The following is a 26,981-nucleotide window of genomic DNA, read 5'->3' on the forward strand; positions in this document are numbered from 1 at the left end:
CGGGTTTCAAACTGCTTTACTCGCAGGCAGTATGAACATGTATAAAGAAAACCTTAAGAATTATACAGAAAAAAAATCTATGAAAACTAATGAGTCCAGGAAGGACTCAGAAAAAAGATCAATATACAAAAGTCAAATGTATTTCCAAACATTAGCAATAAATAATCCAAAAAATGAAATTAAGAAACTAAGTATATACACATAGTATCAAAAAGAATAGTTAGAAGTATAGTTGACAACAGAAGTGGAAAAAGGGAGACACAAATCCACAAAATCTTCCTGAGGTAAATTTAAAATAAATCTTAAGTACAGAAGAATATTATGTCCATGCATTCAAAAGCTTATGATTATTAAGATGGCAATTTCTGTTCTACAGATTTAGTGCAGTCTCTATCAAAGTCTAAGCAGAATTTTTCAAAAGTTACAAGGTAACTCCTAAAATACATAAGGAAAAGCATAAGACATCGAGAATCAAAAACAGCCTTAAAAAAAAATGGAGAATTTTCACTGCCTGACTTCAAAAGTTAGTATAAAGAGGAATGACATTAGCAACAATGGCACAGTAGGTAGTTTCCAGGGCTCATCTCTCCACAAAAACAGCGAAAAAATGAGCAAGAAGTGTTAGAATCAACTTGTGGGAACTCTGGAAAACAGTGAGAAGTTTACACGAACCAAGTGAACGCTAAATCAAATAAAAGCCACCTGAAAAGGAGTAAGAGGGCTTTGCAACATTTTTACTTGTCCTGAGCCACCAGACTCCCCGACTCACCGGCGGAATTGAAGAAGGCAGCCCAGGTTCCCAGTGTGCGGCCCGGCTCCACACGGAGCAGAGCAGACCTTCTCATAAAATTGCATCTGTCCGTTTTTCTAGAAGCTGCCTTAAGTACTGCTCTGTTATAACGAAATTGGAACTCTCTGAGGGAGGAAAAGTTGCTATGTAGCTGGCAGCCTCAAAACATTGAAAGCCAAATGAAAAACCTCTCTGCCACCTGGGACAAACGATTCCCAGCTGAGGAAAACAGAAAACTATAGGGAGTCTGAGAGGAAAAGCTGAGGAGAGGGCTTTTTCCGGGGAAGCGGGGTATGGGAAAGATCCGACACAGACTGGGGATTTAAAAGTCACGCGCATGCCCAGGACAACGCGCATGCTCAGAGACCTGAGAAGACCGGAAGCTTTCCTCTGGTCTGATCTTCCCGCTTAAAGGCGGGAAGCGAGTTGCGGGCTGGAGCGGTGAGCAACCTTGCTGAGCGTCAGAAGAGTGACGTAATAAAGCCAATCTGCAAGGACTGGAAAGGTAGTGTTTTCTTACTTTTGCTTCAGGCATTTAAGGAAACCTCTGTTCACACGGCAGCCTGTACCTGATGCAAAGCTTTCTTTTGTTCCAGGCTCCGCTGGAAACTAGCTGCTTTTCGGGTTAGTAAATGCGCGGGAGTAGCACACGCGAATGAGGATTATACTGCCTCAAAATTCTGAGGCCCACTAGTCCGTTGTGTGTGTGTGGGGGGGGGGGGGTTGTGTTTTTGTTTTGTTTTTCTGTAGGAAGGGCCAGATACAGGAACTTATTCATGGCTATAAAAGGGAGAGGGCCTCCCTGGTGGCGCAGTGGTTGAGAGTCCGCCTGCCAATGCAAGGGACACGGGTTCGTGCGCCGGTCCGGGAAGAACCCAAATGCTGCGGAGCCGCTAGGCCCGTGAGCCATGGCCGCTGAACCTGCGCGTCCGGAGCCTGTGCTCTGCAAGGGGAGAGGCCACAACAGGGAGAGGCCCGCGTACCGCAAAAAAAAAAAAAAAAAAAAAAGGAGAGCTTGACATGCCCACACCACTGTACCTCTAGAAACTTTCCTGAGGTAAAAGGCCCCTAAATTTTTTTTTTGTTTATTTTTTTGCGGTACGCGGGCCTCTCCCTGTTGTGGCCTCTCCCCTTGCGGAGCACAGGCTCCGGACGCGCAGGCTCAGCGGCCATGGCTCACGGGCCCAGCCGCTCCTAGGCATGTGGGATCTTCCTGGACCAGGGCACGAACCCATGTCCCCTGCATTGGCAGGCGGACTCAACCACTGCGCCACCAGGGAAGCCCTTGAATATCTTTTGAATGGAGACATTCTCTGAGATGGGGAATACAGGGAGAGGCTCTTGTTCTGATCTGGAATTTGGTTACAAATTCAGGTGCTGCATATTATTAATTTATAATTTATAGACCTCAATTATATACACTGTCACACTTTTCTCTCTGTGAAAAAAGCTGAACTGGCATTTTATGGTAAACTTTGTGTCCCTTGTCTTTTTAAATTAAAAAAAAATTTGAATTATAGTTGACTTACAGTGTAATACTAGTTTCAGGTGTACAGTGATTTGATATTTTTATATGATTATTCTCCATATAAAGTTATTATAAAGTATTTGGCTATATTTCCTGTGCTATCCTTGTATCTTATTTATTTTATACCTAGTAGTTTATGCTTCTTAGTCCCCTTCCCCTATTTTGACCCTCCCATCACCTCTCTCTCCCCACTGGTATCTACTAGTTTGTTCTCTGTATCTGTGAGTTTGTTTCCGTTTTGTTATATATGTCATTTGTTTTATTTTTTAGATTACACGTGAAATGCTAGGTATTTTTTAAGTAAATAAAGCATTTGTTCCCAAAGGGTTCATAGTCTGGTGGGAGAAAAAGCTTATTTATTGAGTACCCACTGTAGGCCAGACATGATTTTAGACACTAGAATCTTGAATGAAACAGAGGCAGTCGTTTCCCTTGTGACTCACATTTTAATAGAAGTATGCACAGGGTATACTATAAAACAGCATGGAGAAAGAACAGGTAATCTGCCCCAGTGACTCAGAGAATGCTCAGAAGAAAAGATGAATTCAAAAGAAATCTTGGAAGGATGTGTTTAGCACATGATGATAGGATGGGAAAACATCCCAGCAGAGGGAGAAAGCAAGTGAAGCAGTAGAGAGGCGTGACAGGGACCTCCGGGGAGGAAGGCAAGGACGAAGGGAGAAGCAGGGCTGACCTGGAACTAGGCAACTCTCCATGTAGAAGTCAAGATGCTGGAATCGAGGATGAATCGAGACCTCTATCTCTGGCTATGTGAACATATATCAAGACAGTATGGAATGGAAGGGAGATAATGATAAATTTAAAATTCACTGATGACGAAATGTGGGACTGACAAATAAATAAATAGGTAATAAAAACAACAGGTAAGAAGTACGGACTGAAAATGTAGAGTTCAGATCACCCATCACTTCAGCTTACACTCCTTCCATGACTTCCCACCCTCTATCTGCATCATCTCACATACGGCTGCCAACCCTTTAAAACAAACAAAACCCCACAATCTAACAATATTTTTCTAAAAGATCACTGAACACCAAACAGAACCATCTCTTCTCAATACTCAATTATTTAAATTAACTAAATTTATGTAAAACCTATTACACTGCCCTTTTCTATTTCATGGTAGCCTATCTGAGACCCTAATTTTGAAAAACACCAATGTATTCCAAGAGACTGAGTTCAAACATAGCTTTAGCATCAGAATTTTATGGTCAAAACATTTCCTTCTCTTTCTCCTGATTGTATCCTGATGCTGCTTCCAGCACATCTTGCCCTCTGACTGTTCTTCAAGTCTCATACCCTGCTCTTTCTGCCCAATCTGGCTGTCCTTCTTGACACCAACACATGCATGTGGCAAGCACCCACTCATTTTAGGTGAGACTCAGCTTAAATGTCATCTCTTCCAGAAAGCTCTCCCTAGAAGATCACCACCACTCCTATTCTTCCACATAATGAACTGATGAGTTCCCTAATTTAAAGAGATTGCTTTGGCACATATGATGTTCATCAAAGTGTACCTAGAACACAGGGCTTATTACTCGACAGGAAGAAAATGATTGTATCTGCACTGGTCAAAATCATGCAGTCCAGCATGGGCATCATCTACAAATACATGGCCACCAAAATGCTGCAGGAGATCACTCTTCATGATGCCACAGAGTGTTAGTGTGGACATGATTATTTTGGAGAAGAGTGCATTTTTAGCCCTTAGGGTAGAAAATAAGAAAACAAACTACATCAATTAAAACAGCAGAAATGAAATGATCAAAGGATGAGTAGACCTCAGTCTGGAAAAAAGCAGGGTATGACTGTATGTATGGCATGAGAGGAAGCTGCCTATGATGAGCATAGACCAGTGGTGTTGTAGGGCTCACACCCAAGCAGACAGGAAGAGATATCAGGTTGCTGGCCTGCAAACCAAGCTCAAACCACACAAGCCTGATAATATTAAATATTTAGCAGGGTTTGTATCTATGTGCCTAACAGAGGCTCTAGGATTTTATCACCCATAGATATAACAAAATATCTACTTATAGATAAAAACAGTTTTTATCTTAGTACCCCTGGAGATAGTAGAGAATAAAGGTTATTTTATTTTATTTTTTTAAATTAATTTTATTGGAGTATAGTTGATTTACAATAAGATAATTTTAATTGCATTTATTTGTTTAGCTTCAATAAATTATGAGCTCCTTAAGAATCAAAAAAAAAGAAAAGAAGGTAATCAGGTGAACAGTATTATGTATTTTTAATGCAACCACCTACACCTTTCCCTGTTCACTGGCTTCTCTGCACTAGCAGTAGTGGGATTCGGCATCGAAAGTAAGGCCAAAAATAGGCTGGATGTAGAACTAGAGCTTTGTTCTCCTCTGCCTCAGGAAAGACCCTTCAGCAAAGCCAATAAATCAGCTATCATGTGATAAGTGACAAAGCAGGCAAACCACTAAGTGAAGTTATCTTGGATAAACAAAATATTGAGGCAACATTTTTGGCTTTGAAGAACTTATGTTTTGGCTATAAAAATTTTAAAAAGAAAGAACTAAAATATAAATAGACAAAGATATGTGGATGTGTGTGTGCATATGTGTCCAGAAAATAAGAAGTGCTTGAGGAGTTGTATAGACATATTAAAATGATATATAAGAAAGCTTATATGTAGTTACCAAATATGGGATAATTGAATATCAGCATATATAATAGTGGCAGATTATAATCTACTGAGAAAAGTAAGATTCATGAGTTTATATACTCCTTTGAATGAATGAATGAATAAGGGAGAAGAAATGTTCTTCCTTATTGTAAAATGTCTCCTAGTAAAATGTTTAAGGACTGGTGGAATTACTGGACCACCATTTAGCAACCAAAATAGTTACACTTGACAAGAGAAAAATCATCAATGGTTGCTAAAATTGTTGAATGAAAGCATAATAGGAAATAGGACTTTAACTAGTTTCAAAGCATCACCTCACAACACACTCAATAATTATAGACTTTGAATTAGTAACTTAACTCTGGAAAAACCTGGCAGATACCACCTTAACCATGTGACCAAAATGTACATCACCAATACTGGAAGATATCAAAACCTTGTATCACCTGATAAAATATAATGAAAAAAACCCCACAGTTCTGATAAGATATAATGAGATGTAATGAAAATAAAATACTTCTGTGATATTTCTGTCAAAAATTCATAACTAGAATCTAAGCAGAGGGAGAGGGAGAAAACATCAGAAAAATGTAAACTAACATAATCAACAAAATGGCAAGCTTGTAGTCTTCAAGATATTAAGATTATGAAAGGTATCCTGGACATATCATTGTGCTATAAAGTTCTTTATTGGATAGAGGGTAAAATTTGAATGGTGTTTGTAGATTAGATGGTAGGATGATTATCAATATTTATTTCCTGATTTTTATGGTTATGCTATATATATTTTGTGACTATTTTTTAGAGCAGTTTCAGGTTCACAGCAAAATTGAGAGAAAGTTAGAGATATTTCATATTGCCCCTTGCTCCACACATGCATAGCCTCCGCAATTAATAACATCCCCCACCAGAGTGATATATTTGTTACAGTTGATAAACCTACATTGAAACATCATTATCAACAATTTCATAGTTTACATTACAGTTCACTCTTGCTGTTGTACATTCTGTGGGTTTTGACAAAGGCATGATACCATATACCTATAATTATAGTATCATACAGTGTATTTTCACTACCCTAAAGATACTCTGTTATGCATTTATTCCTCCCCCCAACATGCATGGATCTTCTTACTGTCTCCATAGCTTTGCCTTTTCCAGAATTTCATATAGTTGGAATCATACAATGTGTAGCTTTCTCATATAGGCTTCTTTCACTTAGTAATATGTATTTAAAGTTCTTCCATGTCTTTTCATGGCTTGATAACTCATTTCTTTCTAACTCTGAATATTCCACTTCTCAATATACCACAGTTTGTTTTTCAACTGAAGAACATCTTTGTTGCTTCCAAACATTGGCAATTGTGAATAAAGCTGCTATAAACATAAGTGTGGAGATTTTTGTGTGGACTCATGTTTTCAACTCCTTTGGGTAGATACTAATGAGTGTTATTGCTAGATCATATGGTAAGAGTATGTTTAGTTTTGTAGGAAACTGCCAAACTGTCTTCCAAAGTGGCTTACCATTTTGCATTCTCATCAGCAATGGATAAGAGCCCCTATTGTTACATATCCTCGTCAGCATTTGGTGTTGTCAGTGTTCCTGATATTGGCCATTCTAAGAGGTGCGTCATAGTATCTCAGTGGGTTTTTTTTTTTTTGATTTTGCATTTCCCTGATGACAGATGATGTGGAACATCTTTTCATATATATGCTTTCCATCTGTATATTCTCTTTGATGAGGTGTCTGTTAAGGTCTTTGACTCATTTTTAAATTAGATTCTTTGCTTTCTTGTTGAGTTTTAAGAGTTAGTTCTTTCTGTATTTTAAATAACAGTCCTTTATTGGATGTGTCTTTTGTAAATATTTTCTCTGAGTCTGTGACTTTTAATTCTCATGACAGTGCCTTTCACAGAAAAGAAAATTTTACATTTAATTAGGTCCAGTTTATCAGTTCTTTCTTTCATGGATTGAGCCTTTGGTGTTATATCTAAAAAGCCATTGACAAACTCAAGGTCATCTAGATTTCTCCTATGTTATTTTATTGTTTTGCATACTACATTTAGGTCTGCAATCCATTTTGAGTTAATGTTTGCGAAGGATGTAAGGTCTCTGTCTAGCTTTTTGTGTTTTTACGGTTTTTCTAGTACCATTTGTTGAAAAGACTGTCTTTGCTCCATTGTATTGCCTTTGCTCATTTGTCAAAGATCAAGATATGGTATTTATGCATGTATATTTCTGGGATCTATTCAGTTCCATTGATCTATTTGTCTATTATTTTGCAGATACCATAGTGTGGTGATTACTCTAGCTTTATGGTAACTCTTTAAGTCTTGAAGTTGGGCAGTGTCAGTCCTCTAACTTTGTTCTTCTCCTTCAATGTTTGTATTGGCTGTTCTGGGTCCTTTGCTCTCCATATAAACTTTAGAACCAGTTTGTCAAAATTAACAAAATAACTTGCTTGGATTTTGATTGGGATTACATTGAATATATAAGTCAAGTTGGGAAGTACTGATATCTTGACAATATTGAGCCTTCCTATCCATGAATGGAATATCTCTCTGTTTATTTAGTTCTTTTTTTTTAACATCTTTATTGGAGTATAGTTGCTTTACAGTGTTGTGTTAGTTTCTGCTGTATAACAAAGTGAATCAGCTAGTTTCTTTCATCAGCATTTTATAGTTTTCCTTATATAGCTCTTGTGTATACTTTCTTAGATTTATACCTAACCATTTCATTTTTGCGGGTGCTAGTGTATATGTTACTATGTTTTTAAGTTTAATTTCCACTTGTTTGTTGCCGGTATATAGAAACATGATTGACCTTTGTATATTAACTTTTCATCCTGCAACCTTGCTACATAATCTCTTATTAGTTGTGGTTTTTTGGTTGATTCTTTCAGATTTTCTACATGGAGAATCATTTCATTTGTGAACAAAGACAACTTTGTTTCTTTTTTCCCAATCAGTATATATTTCATCTTCTTTGCTTATTGCATCAGCTAGGAGTTCAAATACAGTGTTGAAAAGGAGTGATGAATGGAGACATCTTTGTCTTTTTCCCAGTCTTAGGGATAAAGCTTTGTTCACTCACCTTTAAGTATGATGTTAACTGTGTAGGGTTTTTTTTTACATCTTCTTTATCAAGTTGAGGAAGTTCCTCTGCTTTCCTAGTTTACTAAGAGTTTTTATTACAAATGGGTGTTAGATTTTGTCAAATACTTGTTCTACATCTATTACTGCACGTATGTGATTTTTCTGTTTTAGAATGTTAATGTGATGAATTGCATTAGTCAGTGTTCTAATGCTGAACCAGCATTGCATGTTTGGAATAAATTCCACTTGTTCATGGTATATACTTCTTTTTGTACATTGTTGGGTTTGATTTGTAGTGTTTTGTTGAAGATCTATTTTTGCATCTGTGTTCATCAGAGATATTGGTCTGTAGTTTCATTTTCTTGTAATGTCTTTGTTTTTCATGTTAGGGCAATACTGGTCTCATAGAATGAGCTAGGAAGTATTTCCTCTCCTGTCTTCTGAAAGAGTTTGTAAAGAATTGGTATAATGTGTTCTTTAAATGTTTGGTAAAAGAAAGTTATATTGTAATTTTGGCAATACTCTTGCTACCTATTGATCTGTAGTAGACCATCCCAAATTTTAGACACTAAAACAAACATAAAGCGAAAACATTTAAAGACATTTCCCACAATCCTGTGGTTGAGTGGACTCAAAAGGAAGATTCACATGTGATTTCAGTGAGAAGCAAAGGCTACAGTGATCTAAAGCTATACCAGCCTGAGTTAGAAGCCTGAGGGGGCTCTACACATGGGTGGCAGTTGATATTGGATGTCAATTAGATGCTAAGCTAGTGCTACTGACCATGATATTTTCATGTGGCTTGGACTTCTTATGATGCCAGAGTTCCTAGAATAGTGTTTATGGCTTTGCTACTTAAGTCCAAGAACGTCATTCCTGCTCCAATTTATTGGTCAAATAAATTAGTAATCCCAGCTCAGATTCAAGGTTTCTTTGATAGGCTGACCTTAAGCTGTGAGGAGGGTAGAAAAATAAAGGCTGAAGTTGAAGCTTTTCATTTGGTTTTGTTGGGGAATTATAATTAAAAATAAAATCTTCTCTCAACTACTTCACAAAGGTAGTAGAGAAAGAAAATACTTTTATTATTAAGTAAGACTAAACCAGAAGGTGATGCATATCACAGGCAATCCACTAAGAGATTACAGACAGGAAGGAATTTACTCCCTTGTATAGCCAAACTTATACAAGCCATTAAATACATGTTTTCATGATAAATAATAGTTCTCAAGTAAGAGGACCTGCCAGTACTCTCTGTCATATATAGTTTATACAAACTTTACTTAGTAATTGGGGTAACCATCCGTGTTAGCTTATTGACTCTATCCGGATGAAAAACAAACTTCTCATATCCTTATGATAGGAGGTAATTTTGCAACTTGGAGCAAGGTGTCTGTTGAAGTTAGGCTTTAGGCTCTTAACTGTCCCCCAAACTGGGAAATAAGGATGCTGTCTTTCTTAATGTTCACATTTCAAAATGATGGCTCATAGGTCCTTGAAAAAGACATCCCTGGTTGACAAAGCTAACAAAAAGCCTATTTTGTTTTCAAATAACTTATATGAATCTCAAAGAAAGGAGGAATTACTTATAATTTTGTTTTCTTTTATAAATCCTCTAAGGAGGAAAAGTAGGGGAAGGGAATATTTTCTCTAATTTTCAAAAAATAATTAAGCCTCCTACTTTTAACTTTTATTTGTTCTTACAGTTAATAGTGAACACAATGTCACAAGAAACTTTCTAATCTAGTCTGGTCCATAACATTTCTGGGAAGATCATCCAGTATATATGATTGAATTATTCCACACCTGTGTAACTCATGATCCACAAGTTTAAATGTATGCTCTTTGAATAGTCAGGTTCTTTGAAACTCTACCTCCAGCTGATTCATATTTTCTGTTAATTGTGGCTATAGAGACTTAATTTTCTTCCATCCTCAAATGTACGTTTTTGGCCATTCTGTTTTCTTATTTCAGAATTTTCTCTTGCACATGATGAATAAAGGTGGGATTTCTAATTATCTATAAATGATTTGTTTCCAAGTTTCTTAAATACCCTGCTTGTTCATCTAAACTTACGCAAGCTTATGTGAATTGTTGAAATCCCATAAATCTCCCTTGATCCTGTAGATATTGGATGGGCTTAATTCTTTCTTTATAGACTAAAGCATTCATGATTATTCATTCCCTAACTCAAAAACATTTACCTTAGTGTTTTTATGAAGTGTTTCAATCAAAGTCAAGGGAAACAGCTATTATCTTTTGATGAGCTATCGAAAGCAGTAGTGAATAAAACAAATATACAAATTAAGGGAAAATAATAAAAGTAAACCCCCACACATTTTTAGTGTTATATGGTGGGTCATTTTTTACTTAAAAGTTGGAAGGGACTTATTGAGAAACTGCTAAATAAGTATGGATGTATCCAATATTGTAAGACATAGAAAGGTTTTAAATAGGAACTGTGTAGTAATGCTTCAATTAGTGTGTTCTCTGTAGAAAATGTCCTTTCATACTGAGTCAGCTGAATAAAAAAAAATCTTCATAATTCTGATGAAGCAGACTGCTGTGCTGCTACATGAAAAAAATATTTTTACTCAGGAACCTCTATTTGTTATGGGCCAATTGAAGCAAACACAGTCAACCCAAGGGAAATTTATGAAGTCTTTCAAGTTTATTGTCCATGTACAGTCTCTTCTTTCTTTTCTGCTATGAGATTGTTAACCTCAATTTCAAATAGAATGCCCTATGCTTTTCTCATTTTATACTTATCTTTGAAGTTGGGGAAGACACTGATAAGTAGTTATTTATAGATTATGATTGCTATACAGTTATTTAAACATCTTCAATTAAACGGATCTTTAAATATTGAACAATGGATTAAAGGATTTTGCATCGCTTCTTTCTCCTCTTCCTCTCCCTTCTTACCCTCCCTGTCACCCTCCTCATTTTCCCACTTCCTCCTCCTCTTCCCCTTCCTTCTTCTTGAAAGCATAATAATACTAGGAGATGAGACGTTAGGGTGGTAGATAGGGGGAAACCTGGAAGTTGCAGTCGATCTTCCTAATTATAAAGTATACACACACACACATTCTCTCTCTCTCTTTCTCACAAAATGAAGTAAGCCTATCTGACTCAAGTCAGCTAGTTATTGTTTGTGTGTGTATGAGTGTATATGTGTGTGCAAACAATTTACTTTTAGTGTGTTTATGTTTATAATTGTATAAATATCTACATATATTTTTCTATTAGTTATCTATTGGTTCTGTAACAAATTACCACACATTTTGGATTTAAATCAACAGAATTGTATTATCATGTGGTTTAACAAGTCAGGAGTCTAAAATGGGTCAGCAAGGCAGCCTTCCTTCTGGAGGCTTTAAGGCAGAATCCAGCCTGTTTCCTTGCCTTTTCCAGCCTTTAGAGGCTGCCTACATTTCTTGGCTCAGAGCTCTGCATCACTCTGACTTCTGTTTCCATTATCATATCTTCTTTCACACTGCTTCCATTGTCACATCACCTCAAATTCTGACCCTCCTGTCTCTTGTAAGGATGCTTTTAATTACGTTTAGTTTATCTGGATAATTCAGGAAAATCCCCCCCATCTCAAGTTCCTTAACTTAATCACATCTGGAACATTCCTTTTGTCTAGTAAGGTAAGATATTCACAGGTTCTGGGGTTTAGGACATGGATACATTTGTGGGGGGAGGGCAATTATTCAGCCCACCACAATTTTGAAAAAAATAGAATAATTTACATTTTAAATAAAAATTACAAATACTAATATAAAATATCTATCACCCAATAAAGAAGAGATAGTTTTATGTTATCATAACAGTCAGGATATGAATATATAATAATGGAATTTTATAGATAAAGATCCTTGGAGCACCTCCTCACTTCCATTCCCATGTCGTCCTCTCCAGTCGTGTCCCAACTGAATTTTACAAGTAGACTTCTAGTTTATAGTTAATGGACCTTTTTAATATGGTGTTGATCTTTAATTTTTATTTGGACATAATAAAGATGTGTAAAGCTAAACATTGGAGGGTGTCTATCAAGGATAATTATTTACTTTTTTAGCATAATTGAAATTGAGTCTTTTTTTCTCCTTGAATCTAATTAGATGATAACATTATGTTAATATTTTATCATATTGGTAACATCAGTGTGAATATAGAAAAAAGAAACACTGAAAATTGAAATATTAAAACATTTTTAAATTAAAAAAATGGACCAGCGAGATATCTAAAACAATTATCCACAGTCACTTTCTTTATATGATATTTATTTTATTTATGTATTTTTTTATACATTTTTTTTTCCAGACGCGCAGGCTCAGAGGCCATGGCTCATGAGCCCAGCCGCTCTGCGGCATGTGGGATCTTCCTGGACCGGGGCACGAACCTGTGTCCCCTGCATCGGCAGGCGGACTCTCAACCACTGCACCACCAGGGAAGCCCTACAATTTTTTTAATATATATATAAATTTATTTATTTTTTTTTGGCTGCGTTGGATCTTCCTTGCATGCGGGCTTTCTCTAGTTGTGGCGAGCGGGGGCTACTCTTTGTTATGGTGCACAGTCTTCTCATTGCAGTGGCTTCTCTTGTTGCAGAGCATGGGCTCTAGGCACGCAGGCTTCAGTAGTTGTGGCTTGTGGGTTCTAGAGCGCAGGCTCAGTAGTTGTGGCGCACAGGCTTAGTTGCTCCGCGGCATGTGGTATCTTCCCGGACCAGGGTTCGAACCTGTGTCCCCTGCATTGGCAGGCGATTCTTAACCACTGCACCACCAGGGAAGTTCCTTATATGATATTTAGATTTTACATATAACACATGAGTAGTTATTCTAATTTAAGATTATAACTGTCTTTTTAAAGGTAAATGCTTTATGTTGATTAATATTACAAATGATATAATGTTATTGTGATTTAAATTTAACTACTTTCTATTGTTTATTTTTTATGTTATGGTTTGTTTTTTAATTACATTTTCTCCTTTTTTTTTTACATCTTTATTGGAGTATAATTGCTTTACAATGGTGTGTTAGTTTCTGCTTTATAACAAAGTGAATCGTTATACATATACATATGTTCCCATATCTCTTCCCTCTTGCGTCTCCCTCCCTCCCACCCTCGCTATCCCACCCCTCTAGGTGGTCACAAAGCACCCAGCTGATCTCCCTGTGCTATGCGGCTGCTTCCCACTAGCTATCTATTTTACGTTTGGTAGTGTATATATGTCCATGCCTCTCTCTCGCTTTGTCGCAGCTTACCCTTCCCCCTCCCCATATCCTCAAGTCCATTCTCTAGTAGGTCTGTGTCTTTATTCCTGTCTTACCCCTAGGTTCTTCATGACATTTTTTTTCTTAAATTCCATATATATGTGTTAGCATATGGTATTTGTCTTTTTCTTTCTGACTTACTTCACTCTGTATGACAAACTCTAGGTCTATCCACCTCATTACAAATAGCTCAATTTCATTTCTTTTTATGGCTGAGTAATATTCCATTGTATATATGTGCCACATCTTCTTTATCCATTCATCCGATGATGGACACTTAGGTTGTTTCCATCTCCTGGCTATTATAAATAGAGCTGCAATGAACATTTTGATACATGTCTCTTTTTGAATTATGGTTTTCTCAGGGTATATGCCCAATAGTGGGATTGCTGGGTCACATGGTAGTTCTATTTGTAGTTTTTTAAGGAACCTCCATACTGTTCTGTATAGTGGCTGTACCAGTTCACATTCCCACCAGCAGTGCAAGAGTGTTCCCTTTTCTCCACACCCTCTCCAGCATTTATTGTTTGTAGATTTTTTGATGATGGCCATTCTGACTGGTGTGAGATGATATCTCATTGTAGTTTTGATTTGCATTTCTCTAATGATTAATGATGTTGAGCATTCTTTCATGTGTTTGTTGGCAGTCTGTACATATTCTTTGGAGAAATGTCTATTTAGGTCTTCTGCCCATTTTTGGATTGTGTTGTTTGTTTTTTTGTTATTGAGCTGCATGAGCTGCTTATAAATTTTGGAAATTAATCCTTTGTCAGTTGCTTCATTTGCAAATATTTTCTCCCATTCTGAGGGTCCCTTTCTTTTCTTCCAGGTTAATATAAAACACATTTTTTATCATTTTCTGAAATAACAATTTGATATTTGCATTGGATTGCATCAAAGTAGTACTTTATCTATGAAAGTATTGATGTAATAACACATCCAGAAGAAAATCTTCTGTCTGTTCATTTTGAAGTAATTTTCCTTCTTGAAAAAAGTCATCTTGTTGTTCTTTGCTTGTTTTGCTTTCATATAACATAATTATATATTAATAGATTTTAGAGAACTATTGTTTGCATGTGACGATAACTAAATAATAACTAACTAAAATAATAGAGAAATAACTTATAATTTAAGAAAAACAGTGAACTGAATCTATATATTAAAATACCACACCGTGACCTAGAAAAATGGGCACAGTGTTACATACAGGAATATGCTACTAAATTTAGGCAGTAGACTAAAAAAAAGCAGCCTGAAGAATGGGACAAAATATTTGCAAACCATATATCTGATAAGGTGTTATTATCCAGAATACATAAGGTGCTCCTACAGCTCAACAGCTAAAAACAAAATGTAACAAAAAAATAATAATGAATTTTAAAAAGGGCTAAGGTTTTGAATAGACATTTTTCCGAAGAAGACATACAAGTGTCCACAGGTATATGAAAACATGCTCAACATCGCTAATCATCAGGGAAATATGAATGAGATGTTACCACATATCTGTCAGGATGGCTGTTATCAAAACAAAAGATAACAAGTGTTGTCAAGGATGGGGAGAAATTGGAACTCTGTACACTGTTGGTGGGAATGTAAAATGGTATATAGCCTGTAAGGTAAATAGTATGAAGTTTCCTCAGAAAATTAAAAATAGAACTGTCATGTGATCCAGCATTCCCACTTCTGGATATTTAAAATTGAGTATCTAAAAAAGTTGAAATCTAAAAGAATTGAAGTCAGGATCTTGAAGAGATATTTGCTCTCCCATGTTCATTGCAGCATCATTCACAATAGCCAAGTTGTGGAAGCAACCTAAATGTCCATCAAGGGATGAATAGATAAAGATAACGTGTTAAATACATACAATGGAATTTTATTCAGTCTTAGAAAAAGAAGAAAATCCTGTCATTTGCAGCATGACCTAAAGGTCATTATTCTAAGTGAAATAAGCCAATCACAGAAGAACAAACACTGCATGACTCCACTTATGCAAGATATCTGAAGTAGCCAGAATCACAGAAGCAGAAGGTAGAATGGTAGTAACCAGGGACTGGAGAGAGAGGGAAATGGAGAGTTGATGTTCAATGGGTATAAAGTTTCAGTTATACAAGATTAGAAAGTTCTAGAGATCCTCTGTACAACATTGTACTTACATTTAACAATACTGTATTGTACAAAAATTCGTTGAGGGTAGAGCTGTTATATGTTTTTTACCACAATAAAAAAGTGTTATTTAACTTACTTTAAGTGCTATATCAGATAGTGAAACATTTTTAACATTTTGATTGACACACAGAATATAATGTAAAATAGAAATATCTCCAACAGCATTATCATTTCCATAATTACTATGATTAGAACTGCAAAAATATCAGGTGCATAGTTCAGTAAGGATAAGTGATTATATATATATATATGTATATTTGTGTGTGTTTATATATAGAATTCAAAGTAAATTATTATATAATAGGTTGAGGTTTATACTACTATATTTTTTCTAAATTTCCCTAACATGTAAACATTTTATAGTTTAGACTTTCATGTTATAATATTGTGAATTTCAAACTACTACAGAAAAACAAAATATAAAATTAATTTCAGCCACAAAGAGATAATGATAGAAATTTGATTGAAGGTACTGAATTATGATGTTAAAAATAAGTAGTCAAATCTAAAATGATTATCATAAGATTACAGCTTTAATATGTAATTTCACCTAGATATAGCTATTTAAAATATGTATTTGGAAAATAAAATACAGCTTTCCCTCACAGTCTGAAAGTAGAGCATTCCTATGAAACCTTTTGTAAGCTGAAATGGCATAAATGAAAGAAGCAGTTACCTTAGGACACATCTTGCTGATGGATGCACAAAATAAATTGAGATAATTTAGCACAGACATTCTAAAAATAATAGTTTCTAAGTTTAGATCTTGGGAAATAAGGCACATTTCTATTAGCTAGGAAGTTTCCTGTGATTCTTCAAATCACAAGATTTAGCAGGATTCTTTTATCCATTGAGCTCTAATTACAATTTAAAACATCAGACTTATTTAAGCTTTACCACTGGTACCTACAAAAGTCTGGAGAAGAATGCCACTCTGACAAATACAAAAGAATGATTTCCTTTCTCATTTCGTGTCCTTAACTTTTAAATTACATATACATGCTTTTCACTATTTGCTTCATTAAAAATGTTTAATTCAGTTTTACATTTTGTCTAAATACTTGGCATCTACTCCTATGACTTCTTTGTACTACATCTTCAAATGCGTGTGGTGATTGGTGCCTAGTGATAGAATTTGGAAACAAATCACCTATTAGGTAAGCAAAAGTGCCTCTTCACTTGAAAACAGACCCCTTTTCACAGCCTAATGAATGTTTGTGAATTTCATGGATGTAGTTGTGTCTGTTTATTTGATAGATGATTTATTCAAATGAGACATGTAGAAAAAAAGAAATTAACAAGGTTATGTATCTGTGAAATATGATGACCTTGATTAAATGTGGCAGGCATCTTAAGAATATATGCATGGATCATGGATTATCCCTAATGATTTCCAAAATGCTGCAAATTCTTATGGAGCTCCATTAATTTTAACAGAAGTTATGTGGTTACAAATGTGAAATGGAAGCTCTCCAAATGTATTACACAAGGGAAGAATTGCCTAAGCTGCCACTTGATTGAATATATAGTATATTATTTGTGCCTATTAAAAGATAATAAGCAAACCTGCCCTTCTGTCCAAAAATAAACTGAAGATAAAGATGTCATTATTTTTACTTTTCAACCATTATGCTGTTTCCTCTTTCCATATGCATCAGTTTTTGAGGTTATTTTTTAGAAATATATAGAGCATGAGAGACACCTACTGGTTCTTGTAAACTATTGAATATTTTAAGCAACTTAAAATTCTATTCAGTTAGGACCTTTTATAGTTACTTTAATTCATGTTTTCATTTGTCTTGCATTTAAAAATATTTTAATAGACTATTTTTAGAGCAGTTTTAGGTTCACAACAAAATTGAGCAGAAAGTACAACATTCCTGTACACCCTCTTTGCCCCTTTCCACAGCCTTCCCTGCTACCTGCATCCCCCCACTCGAGATGTACATTTGTTGCAATTGATTAACCTACATGGACATGTCATTATCACACAAAGTCCATAGTTTCCATTAGGGTCCACTCTTGGTGGTGGTCATTCTATGGGTTTTGATAAATTTATAGTGACATGTATCCACCATTATACATACAGAATAATTTCACTTCATAAAAATCCTCTGTGCTCTGCCTGTTCATCTCTCCCTTCCCTGGCAACCTCTCATCTTTTTACTGTCTCCATTGTTTTGCCTTTTTCAGAATATCATATACTTTGAATCATACAGTGTGTAGCCTTTTCAGATTGGCTTGCCATGCATTTTTTACATTAAAGATGGAATATAATAGTTTAGTTTATGTATAGTTTATGTATATCTCCCTGCACCATGAGTTTTCAGTACTTTATCATTGTTACTGTGTTCACCTCCAGAATGATACAAGTATTGATGTAACGTTTAAGTTTAAAGTGTTCTACCTGATTACACCCAAATTGTCAACAATATGAGGGAACAGGATTTTATGTTTCAGATGTTAGTAGTTTAAGCAATGCTTAAGATGCAAACAAATAAAAAACCTACTTACACCTGTAGAATAAATCCTTAAAATTTCTATTATTTGCATAATAACTTTAATCTCAATCTACTTTATGTTCCCACCTAATTCTGTTTCCTGTTCTTGGCCTCTGTTATCTTTTCTCTGTACCCTTTTGCTCTCTGCTCTTGCTATATTCAAGACAAGATGCCTGTTTCCTTTTTCAAGATTAATCTGTTTTCTGTCTTACCCATTATTGCCAAAATAGTTAATGAAATTTTGCTCTATGTTTATTTCAGTCCACCGGTAGTAACTGAAGTGTTGTATTCAGAGAAACTCTGTATTGTTTATAATAATAATAGCTGCTTAACAAATTTCTGAATATATAATGTCTCTAAAACTAGTAGAAGATTTTTTATGATTAATCTACAGTTCTAAATGTGAATTTTACCTCTCATCATTTATTCATAACCCATGCTGATTCAATCTAGTGGATCCACCATATTAACATTAGACTTTCAAAAAAACTCAAGCCACCAAATGGGAGAGAACGTGGAGGATAGTGTGTAGGAGATTTTTATGGGCCGATTCTGGAAGTGGTCATATCACTTCTCACAGCCCATCATTGCTAGACCTCAAGCCAACAGAATTCTAAAGGAGACCTGGAAGAGTAGTACTAAGGAAAAATAGAAAAGTCTGTTTACCAGTTAGCTGTTCACTGTCAGATTAAATGTGAGCTATGCTGGAGAATATTGTGATGTATTAGTAGAGGACAGTATGGCCTGGGTTACCTGGACAATCTGGGGCCATGCTTATCTTATTGTCTTAATTAATAGTCCCACTTCACTCTCCAAAGTCTCCTGGTATCTATGATAAATTATATAGTGATTTTATGTATTATGTACATTCTCCATGGGGAATATCTGTCCAAAGCCTTCCCTGAGGCTTTAAGTATACATCTCTATTTTAAACCATATATTTTAGACATTTTTCTCCTCCATTATTTCCTTTTTGACTACCACATTTCAGTAGACCTTCTGTCTTGTTCTAAATACAATATTTGTAATTCTGTCACCTCATCAGGTTATCATTTGGATTTTCTTTGTTTTATTGCCAGGTTTTTCATATGTGTAGGTGGTAAACATTGCTTCTTACTTTTTGTAATTATCTTTAAATTCTTTGCAAACAGAATGTTGGCCATGATTGAACAAAACAATGCTTTAAATGAACACCAGTGATTTCCAAAGACCAAGATGACTGATCTGTTCGAGATTTTATTCTTCATCAATCTGCATGGCATTTGGCATTATTGATTCTCCTTCTCCTTTGAAATTTCCTCCTTCCTCCAATAATTGTAAACTGTTTTGACCCTATACCTACTTTTCTACCTCCTTTTTCTCTTTCTTTTTTAAATTCTGCTTTCTATTAGTATACCTTTTAATGGGTATTTCCTCAAGTTTAGCCATATCTCTTCTTTATCTAGAAATACTTTTGTTCTTAGAAATGGAATTTGTTGTTTTTCTGAGGATCTATAAAAGCAATTTTATAAATCCTTTGTATTCTGATGTTGTATAGAGGTTCTGCAATCTGACAACCCCTTGTGCATAGGTATTAGGCTTTTCTTTCTTAGAAACACTCGCAGCAATGGGTGTGTGCCAGGTGATTATACAAGTGGAGACCAATATGAAGCAAATCAATAGTCCTCCAAGGGAAAATAAATTAACAAAAAAGCAATGTCGACAACAGTACCTGACAAATCTTAAGAAATGGGATGCTAAGATATTAAAATGAGCATACTTAATATAGTCAGAGAAATAAGGTGATATTCTAGAAACAAGAAGGATCACTTTTTTAAAAAGAGCTGACTAGGAGCTTGTTGGTTGTCTAACCATCACCCATTCTTGCTGTTTTATCTACTAACAGAGAAACATATTTGTGCAGCTGTTTTGCCATGTGGCTAAGAGGAAGACAACCCATTCCTTTATCTAGGATGAGTCTTTCGTTCATCCATTCTAATTATTTCATTCTATTTTCTAGTAAGGTGGCTTAATTCTTTGCAGTATGCTTTAGTGGGAAGCTTTAAAATTCATATCCTGGGGTATTTGGGTGACTGTTTTGTTTACTTCTTTTTTTGTCTTGTGGATTTATTTTCCCCTCTCATTCCTTCTGGACTTGAAATTAAAGCATTTAGCCCTGAACTCTACTGGCTGTCATTTTCAAACCATGAGTAAAAACAGGCTTAAAATTATGCAAATGCCAAAGAGAAGAGCAACATAAAACAAAGATAAACAAGCAAACACAAAAGTAAAACAGTGTGAAGAAGAAATGGGAACTTGGAGGCATAATTAAACCAGTTACTGTTTCTCAAAGCTGAAAGTATCTTACCTGGCACAGAAATGGAAACAACACTTGTTATGATAAATTTTAGATAGAATGGATACAAATGAAAAGTAAGCTATTGGGCTTCCCTGGTGGCGCAGTGGTTGAGAGTCCGCTTGCCGATGCAGGGGACGCGGGTTCGTGCCCCGGTCTGGGAAGATCCCACATGCCGCAGAGCGGCTAGGCCTGTGAGCCATGGCCGCTGAGCCTGCGCGTCCAGAGCCTGTGCTCTGCAACGGGAGAGGCCACAACAGTGAGAGGCCCGCGTACCACCAAAAAAAAAAAAAAAGTAAGCTATTGAAGTAGAAAATGGAGCATAGGAGTTCTCCCAGAACATAGCACAAATGTATAAAGATTTGAAAAAGGATTATCTTTTTAATATTTAAAACGTAAAAATATAAATGTTCTATGTAATATTTTGTTGTATTAGTAAGAAATGGGGAAGGGGTGAAGGTTTTAGTAATTATGTTGCCATAGTGTACAGAATAACCTTAGTCTTACTATATTAAATCATATTTTGTAAGCAAACATAATGTTTTGGAAGTATTTTACCATAAACATAAAAGATCCAAAGACCACCAGAAGACAGTTTGTGGAAAAAAGAATTAATTTCCTTCAAGGGCTTTGGTCTTTCATTTTATGCCTCATATTGAATTGGCTTTGTTAATTTAATTTTCTGAGAAAAATAGAGTTGAGTTTTTAATTTAATATTATAGAATTAGTAAATATTCGATCTCCTCTTTGTTTGGAATCATGTAACATATGTAATTCCTAACAGCGTATACTAGAATACTTGTGTTTTTTATTTTACTTTAAAAAAATCAGGCATTTTTCAGTTTGATCTCTATACAGAAAAAGATATTTGAAAAATTCTACTGCTTCTAATTTACAAGTTTCTACTATGATTTTTCAATTTTTCCATTAGACAATTTTTAGATTTGTTTCACTGATTTTCTTGGTGTCTTCACTTGAAAATCAGTTTCCCTTATATTTCTTTCTCTCTCTTGATATATATATAATATATTATTAAGTTTATATGTCTTGTATTTCTATAACATATATGTTTAATAAAATTTTAGTTACTGAATCTGAATAGAGTTGTTTCATAATTTCATACTTGCCTAATATTTTTCTTTATCATATATGCCAATAAATTAATCCATCCCAAGATCAATAAATATGTTGGTATGCTCATTCAAAAGTATCTTAAAAATAAATTCTCTTAAATATATTTTTGGTTACTTGGGAACAAGTATGTAAATTATTACAGGTCTATTTGCATACATGCACATGGACATGTACACACACACACACAAACATACACACACAGTCACATACCAGCATACTCTCACAGTCTCAAAGATCTGGTAATGAACTGATAGAATCATTTATTGAATAAATTAGTAAAAGATTTTTTATGAGTAATTAAAGTCATTTTATGTATTATACTTACTGAAGTCTGAATATATAGCAGTTACTCAAGGAATAATATTTTGATTTTGATATTACACAGTTCAAACTTTTTCCTGATTTCCTAAAAGTAATTTATGTATGAAAACTCAAATAATGCTTTTCTTATAAAATTTATTCCATTAGCCTATCATATATTCTGCTAAATATTATTTCCATAAATCTATTTATTTGGGAGACCAAGAGCAAAATCCTATTTCTCTCTGAGTCATATGGCTGATACTTAATTAAAAACAAAAACTGATTATAAACTAATGATTCAGAACTTCCCCCTAGGGGATCAGAGAGGAAAAGCTGACATAATATGACAGATGCTTCCTTTCAACCACTAGATATAGGAAACACATTCTAAATATGAAAAGTCAATTTCTTTTCAGAAAACATATTACTGGTATAGTAAAAAGAAAATTAAACAAATAATCTTTGAAAGAGGGAGACATCAGTGTTGTGAATAGTAAATCACTGATATTTGACCTGGAAAAAATAAAGGAATAGTTTGCTTCATCAATTGTTCATTTCCCTTTGACAGTGAATTACAACAGGAGAAAATCAGACTTCTATGCAGTGGATGCTTGATGCATTTTTAGAAGCCTAAGGTAAGCAGCAGCCTCAGTTAGCAGAGGCTCTTACTGCTTTCTGTCCGTGTGATGTATTTCAGTTAAATACAGATACTTGTGATGTAGTAAGATAATTTAAAAGAAAAAAATGTCACTTATCTATCACAATAAAATTACTCTATGTAATATCATTTGCATTAAATTTAAGTATAAGTCAGAAATGCATAAAAGGAGGGAAGTATGAGAAAATAAAAGATTTTTTTAAATCAAGGAGTTATGGAAGGTTGGACTTGAGGATAAATTAAATCTTTATAACTGTTGCACTGTAAAGACATCTGCATAGAGAACTAAAAGGTGTTAAAATCTATTCTAAAATCTGACATGCAGAAAAACCGAGTTACCAATGAAGATAGAGAACAATGGGTATAAAACAAATTATATGATGTGTAGGAATCTGTCTTGAATGAATCTATGCTTTGTTGTTCACCTGAATAAAAATAAATTTCTAGAGGATATAATTTGTAGAAACATGTGTCAGACACCACTGTTGTTAGGCCTAATCCAATGTTTCCAAGTCATTTTTTCCTTTCTCTCAAGCAAGAGATGCCCAAGTACCATGATTTTGGCTGACATAAATTCTGATGTACTTTCCTGGATTGTATTTTAATTTTCCTAAGATGTCCACACCCCTTTTTCCTCTCCCTTAATCCTGTTGGAATGCAGATATTGCAGCAAAGATACAGGATCAATATTGAGGCCACATAATAATAAAAATGAGAAATGGAAAAAAGAATCATGCAGATACATGCCCTGATATACCTGATTCACTGAACTGACAGTCTTAACAATGCTTATCATCATCTTCCAGAGTCTTATCCTTTAATATTAGCTGCATTCCATTATCTTCAGACTAAGGCATGCAAGATAACTGATACAAAGCTTATTTTTTTCTTGTGGCCCAATTTTACTAGTTGTAGGTAGACAGTATAGTTGTTGAAGTGTTCAGAGGATACTTGATAATGTAGGGACAAATGATAGTGTAAGGAGATAATGTAAGGAAACATTTACTTAGCAATACTGGGGGCAAAAATCTGGGAAGCAGAAAGCCAATGCTACAAGGAACAAGCACCTTATACAGGGAGCTCACAGTTGAATTCTCACATCTGCCACTAAACATCAGTTTAACAGCTCATAAACTACTGCAGTGTGGGAATTGATGACTCCTGCACCTAGGTGCCAGAAGCTTTGTCTCTACAGCCCTTGATTTGATGAACACTTACAATGACTGAAGTAGGCAGAAGATAAATTCTCCAAATCAAAATTTTTCTTATGTTCATTTTCTGTATTGACAGCTCACACAGATATATCATGTTGGTGAAACTCATGTCACCTATTAGTTCCTTAGCAGAAATGATGAGAGAGTGAATTTTCTAGTTTCCACCTTGGTAAATCAGGGCATGTAAGACAAGTGATCCTCTAAAGGATACAAAAATATTCAAAAGATACTTGGAAGTCAGAAAACAGGACAGTTTACCACTTCATGGCAGAGAAATGCTAATTCTCTCTTTTCTACTTTATAAGCTATTTATTCAAAAATTCTGTATAAATATTATTATTATGAGTATGGTTATGGATATTAAATTAGTATCTATATGTATTTTTAATACATTTCAGTAAATATATATATGTAAGATAACATATGACATATAACGTCTGTTCACCTAAAATAACTAGTTTTGTTGAAAAAAAAAAGCTAGTTATTTTAGGTAAATAAGTAAAATAAGCTACATTGGTAAAATAGGCTACATATTAATATTGACAGAAGACTTGCTAAGAGGAAAACGTATTCTGTAATACAAGTGAAAATGCTTTGTTTAGACTGGAGGCTCAGGCTATAGATTAAAAAAAAGAATCCTCTACCCCCAGAAAGATATGGTGCCTGTTGATAGGGTGAAAGCTAAGAGTTATAGACTTGAATTCTGGTTATCAGTTTTACTTCAGATGACATCCAAGTAAAATATCACATAGGTAAGGATTTCATTTAAATTTTACCTCAACATTCCAGGAGAAAAACATACTTGCTTACGAGCCCCAGAGGGCTACTGACTGAATACTGCCATTATCAGTTGAGCCCTCCATCTTAATAGAAACACACAATGAGGACAAATGATCAAATAATGTTTCCCCTTCTTATTTCCCTTTACAAGTATTATCCTCTGTGTATATAGAAGTTGGTTTGTGTGTTTGTGTTACTATAGTCCCTAAACTGTCTTTGGGGAAAAACTGGGTAGTACAAGTTATTATTGTAAATTTACCTATAAAATGTATGCAAACCCAATTAAACACACAAATGCAAATGCATACTGTTGTATATATGTTTCTCTTTGTGTTCCATAGTGAGTACTTTGTATTCATCTATCTTAAAGATTTTAGGCTTTTTTTTTACTTCTTTAATCTGCTGTTTTACCTATACAGAATTTTTCTTTTATTTTAAATATTATTCTTTTTAGTTATAGAATTTTCATTTAGTACTTTTTGTAGTTTTTAATAGTTTATATTTATCCCAAGATATCCTATTTACAAGTTGTATCCATTTTTTTCTTTAAATCAATCATCTATCTACTCAATATTTACCTACTTATCTACCTACCTATCTATCTAAATAGCTGTTTTAAACCCCATTCTTGCATATTTTAATATCCAAGTGATCTTGGTACCTGATTCTATGACATTTCTTTTTAAGGGTCAGTTTTCCTGTTTATTTGCTTGTGCAGGACAATATAGACCATAGTTTATACGGAGTCCAAATTATGTTTTCTTCTTTTAAAAGGAGCTGAGCTTTGTTTTGGCAGGCAGTTATATTACTAGTACATCCATTTTATCCTGCCAGGATTAGTGTTATTCTTTCTTAGACAATGTCACTCTATTTTTTTTTTTTTTTTTTTTTTTTTTTTTTTGCGGTACGCGGGCCTCTCACTGTTGTGGCCTCTCCCGTTGCAGAGCACAGGCTCCAGACGCGCAGGCTCAGCGACCATGGCTCACGGGCCTAGCTGCTCCACAGCATGTGTCACTCTATTTTTGTCTTTAACATTGGGGTGTGGCTATTAAGTCATCATCTTTCTTCCTTTGTACGGCTTTTCTGCATCTCAGTTGAATAACCAAGGTTTTTAGGAGTTCTGTCTATTCCAGTTAGGGCTGAATTCCTAGCTGTCAGTCCTAAGTGAATTCCAGTATTTATGTCTATCTCACAGGCTCAGACTACAGTGAATGACCACACTGACTGCTGGTATACCCCACTCTGTGCAACTCCCTCCTCTCTTAATGCCCTGCTTGCAAATTCTAGCTGCTTCAAGATACTAAAGATTCTCTGCTTTCACTGTCAGAAGCGGATGTTTTTCTGCCTTAAATTTGGTTCCTTTGTCTTAATTACACTACCGGAGGCAGATTTGAGATCTGTCCTCCTTTCTCCTCCCTCTCCTCCCTCTCCTCCCTCTCCTCTCTCTGCTCTCTTCTCTCCTCTCTCAGCTGGAATAAACCCGCTCTTTGCCCCAAACTTTGGCGTCTCAGCGTTTGGCTGGCTGTGCATCGGGCCAGAAAACCCTGGTTCGGTAAAAAGTTGGCCAGCCAGGCAGGAGGGGAAGTCCAGATGGACCTTTTGCTTGGGGCTTGTTGGCCCCTTGCCAGTATTGAGAGCCTGTGGATGGGTCCAAGCAGCTACCTGGTCCACTTGTTCCAGGACCATCCCCAAATTTCCCCTGCCAGGTGCCACTGACATTTCATTTTGTAGCAGACGGTTTTGGGTTTGGAAGACGTCTTGTGGATGTTCAAAATTTATAAACTACCCTTCTCACTTCAGAAGAACATAGAATGGTGCTGGATAAAGCTCGGGAGGAGGCAGATGTGCTTCATGTAGACATGCCTGGCAAGCCGGGACCAGGCTCAGGAGAAAAGGGAACAAGAGAATGAAACAACAGGCCACTCTGCTGGCCGCTGCCTTACATAGGGAAGAGCTGGATCAAGTGGAGGACCCTACGAGGGAGTTGGCAAAAGACCTGGTCCTTCTCTACAGCAGTTGTTACAGACAGTCCTGAAGTAGCTGGAATATAGCCAGCAAGGGCCCAGGTGGAGCAACAATTTGTCTTGAATCTTTGAATGGAATATGAAGAGAGACGATTGAGATGATGCCTAAGAATAAGGACACGTGTTGCTGAACTGTGCCCACTTCTCTGGTGGCTGCAGCTGTGACTACGGCTGCTGGAGCGGGACCTGTGGCAGTGGCGTTTCTCCCGGGATTTGGGTGGAGTTTTCCTTTTCTGTTCCCATGACATGGAGCAAGACCTATGTGTGCGATGCTCTCTGGACCTGGATCTACAAAAGATATTTAGTTTTTAGCTTTGTTGACACTGTTTCTCATTTACTAAAGCCTCCTCTTTAAAGAGAAACTATCTCTCAGTAGCCTTACTTAATGCCAATACTATTTCAAATCAGCTAAATCTACACTAAAATAAATTGCTGGTATATTAATAACTACATACTAGAATTTCAAAATAAAAATTTAACATTAAAAAAATTAGACTACCAGTGTT

General features: G+C 35.5%; 1 long non-coding RNA gene across 1 annotated transcript; it reads left to right on the forward strand.

The window, feature by feature from the left end:
• The first annotated feature begins 1,208 nt into the window (after window positions 1-1,208).
• On the forward strand, window positions 1,209-26,981 carry LOC309791896. The gene is made up of 3 exons (XR_014291577.1): window positions 1,209-1,295; window positions 22,368-22,434; window positions 26,252-26,981. It is a non-coding gene; the product is annotated as an uncharacterized lncRNA (long non-coding RNA).

Source organism: Mesoplodon mirus, assembly GCF_964341445.2.
Source record: "Mesoplodon mirus genome assembly, chromosome: 16".
NCBI lineage: Eukaryota > Metazoa > Chordata > Mammalia > Artiodactyla > Ziphiidae > Mesoplodon > Mesoplodon mirus.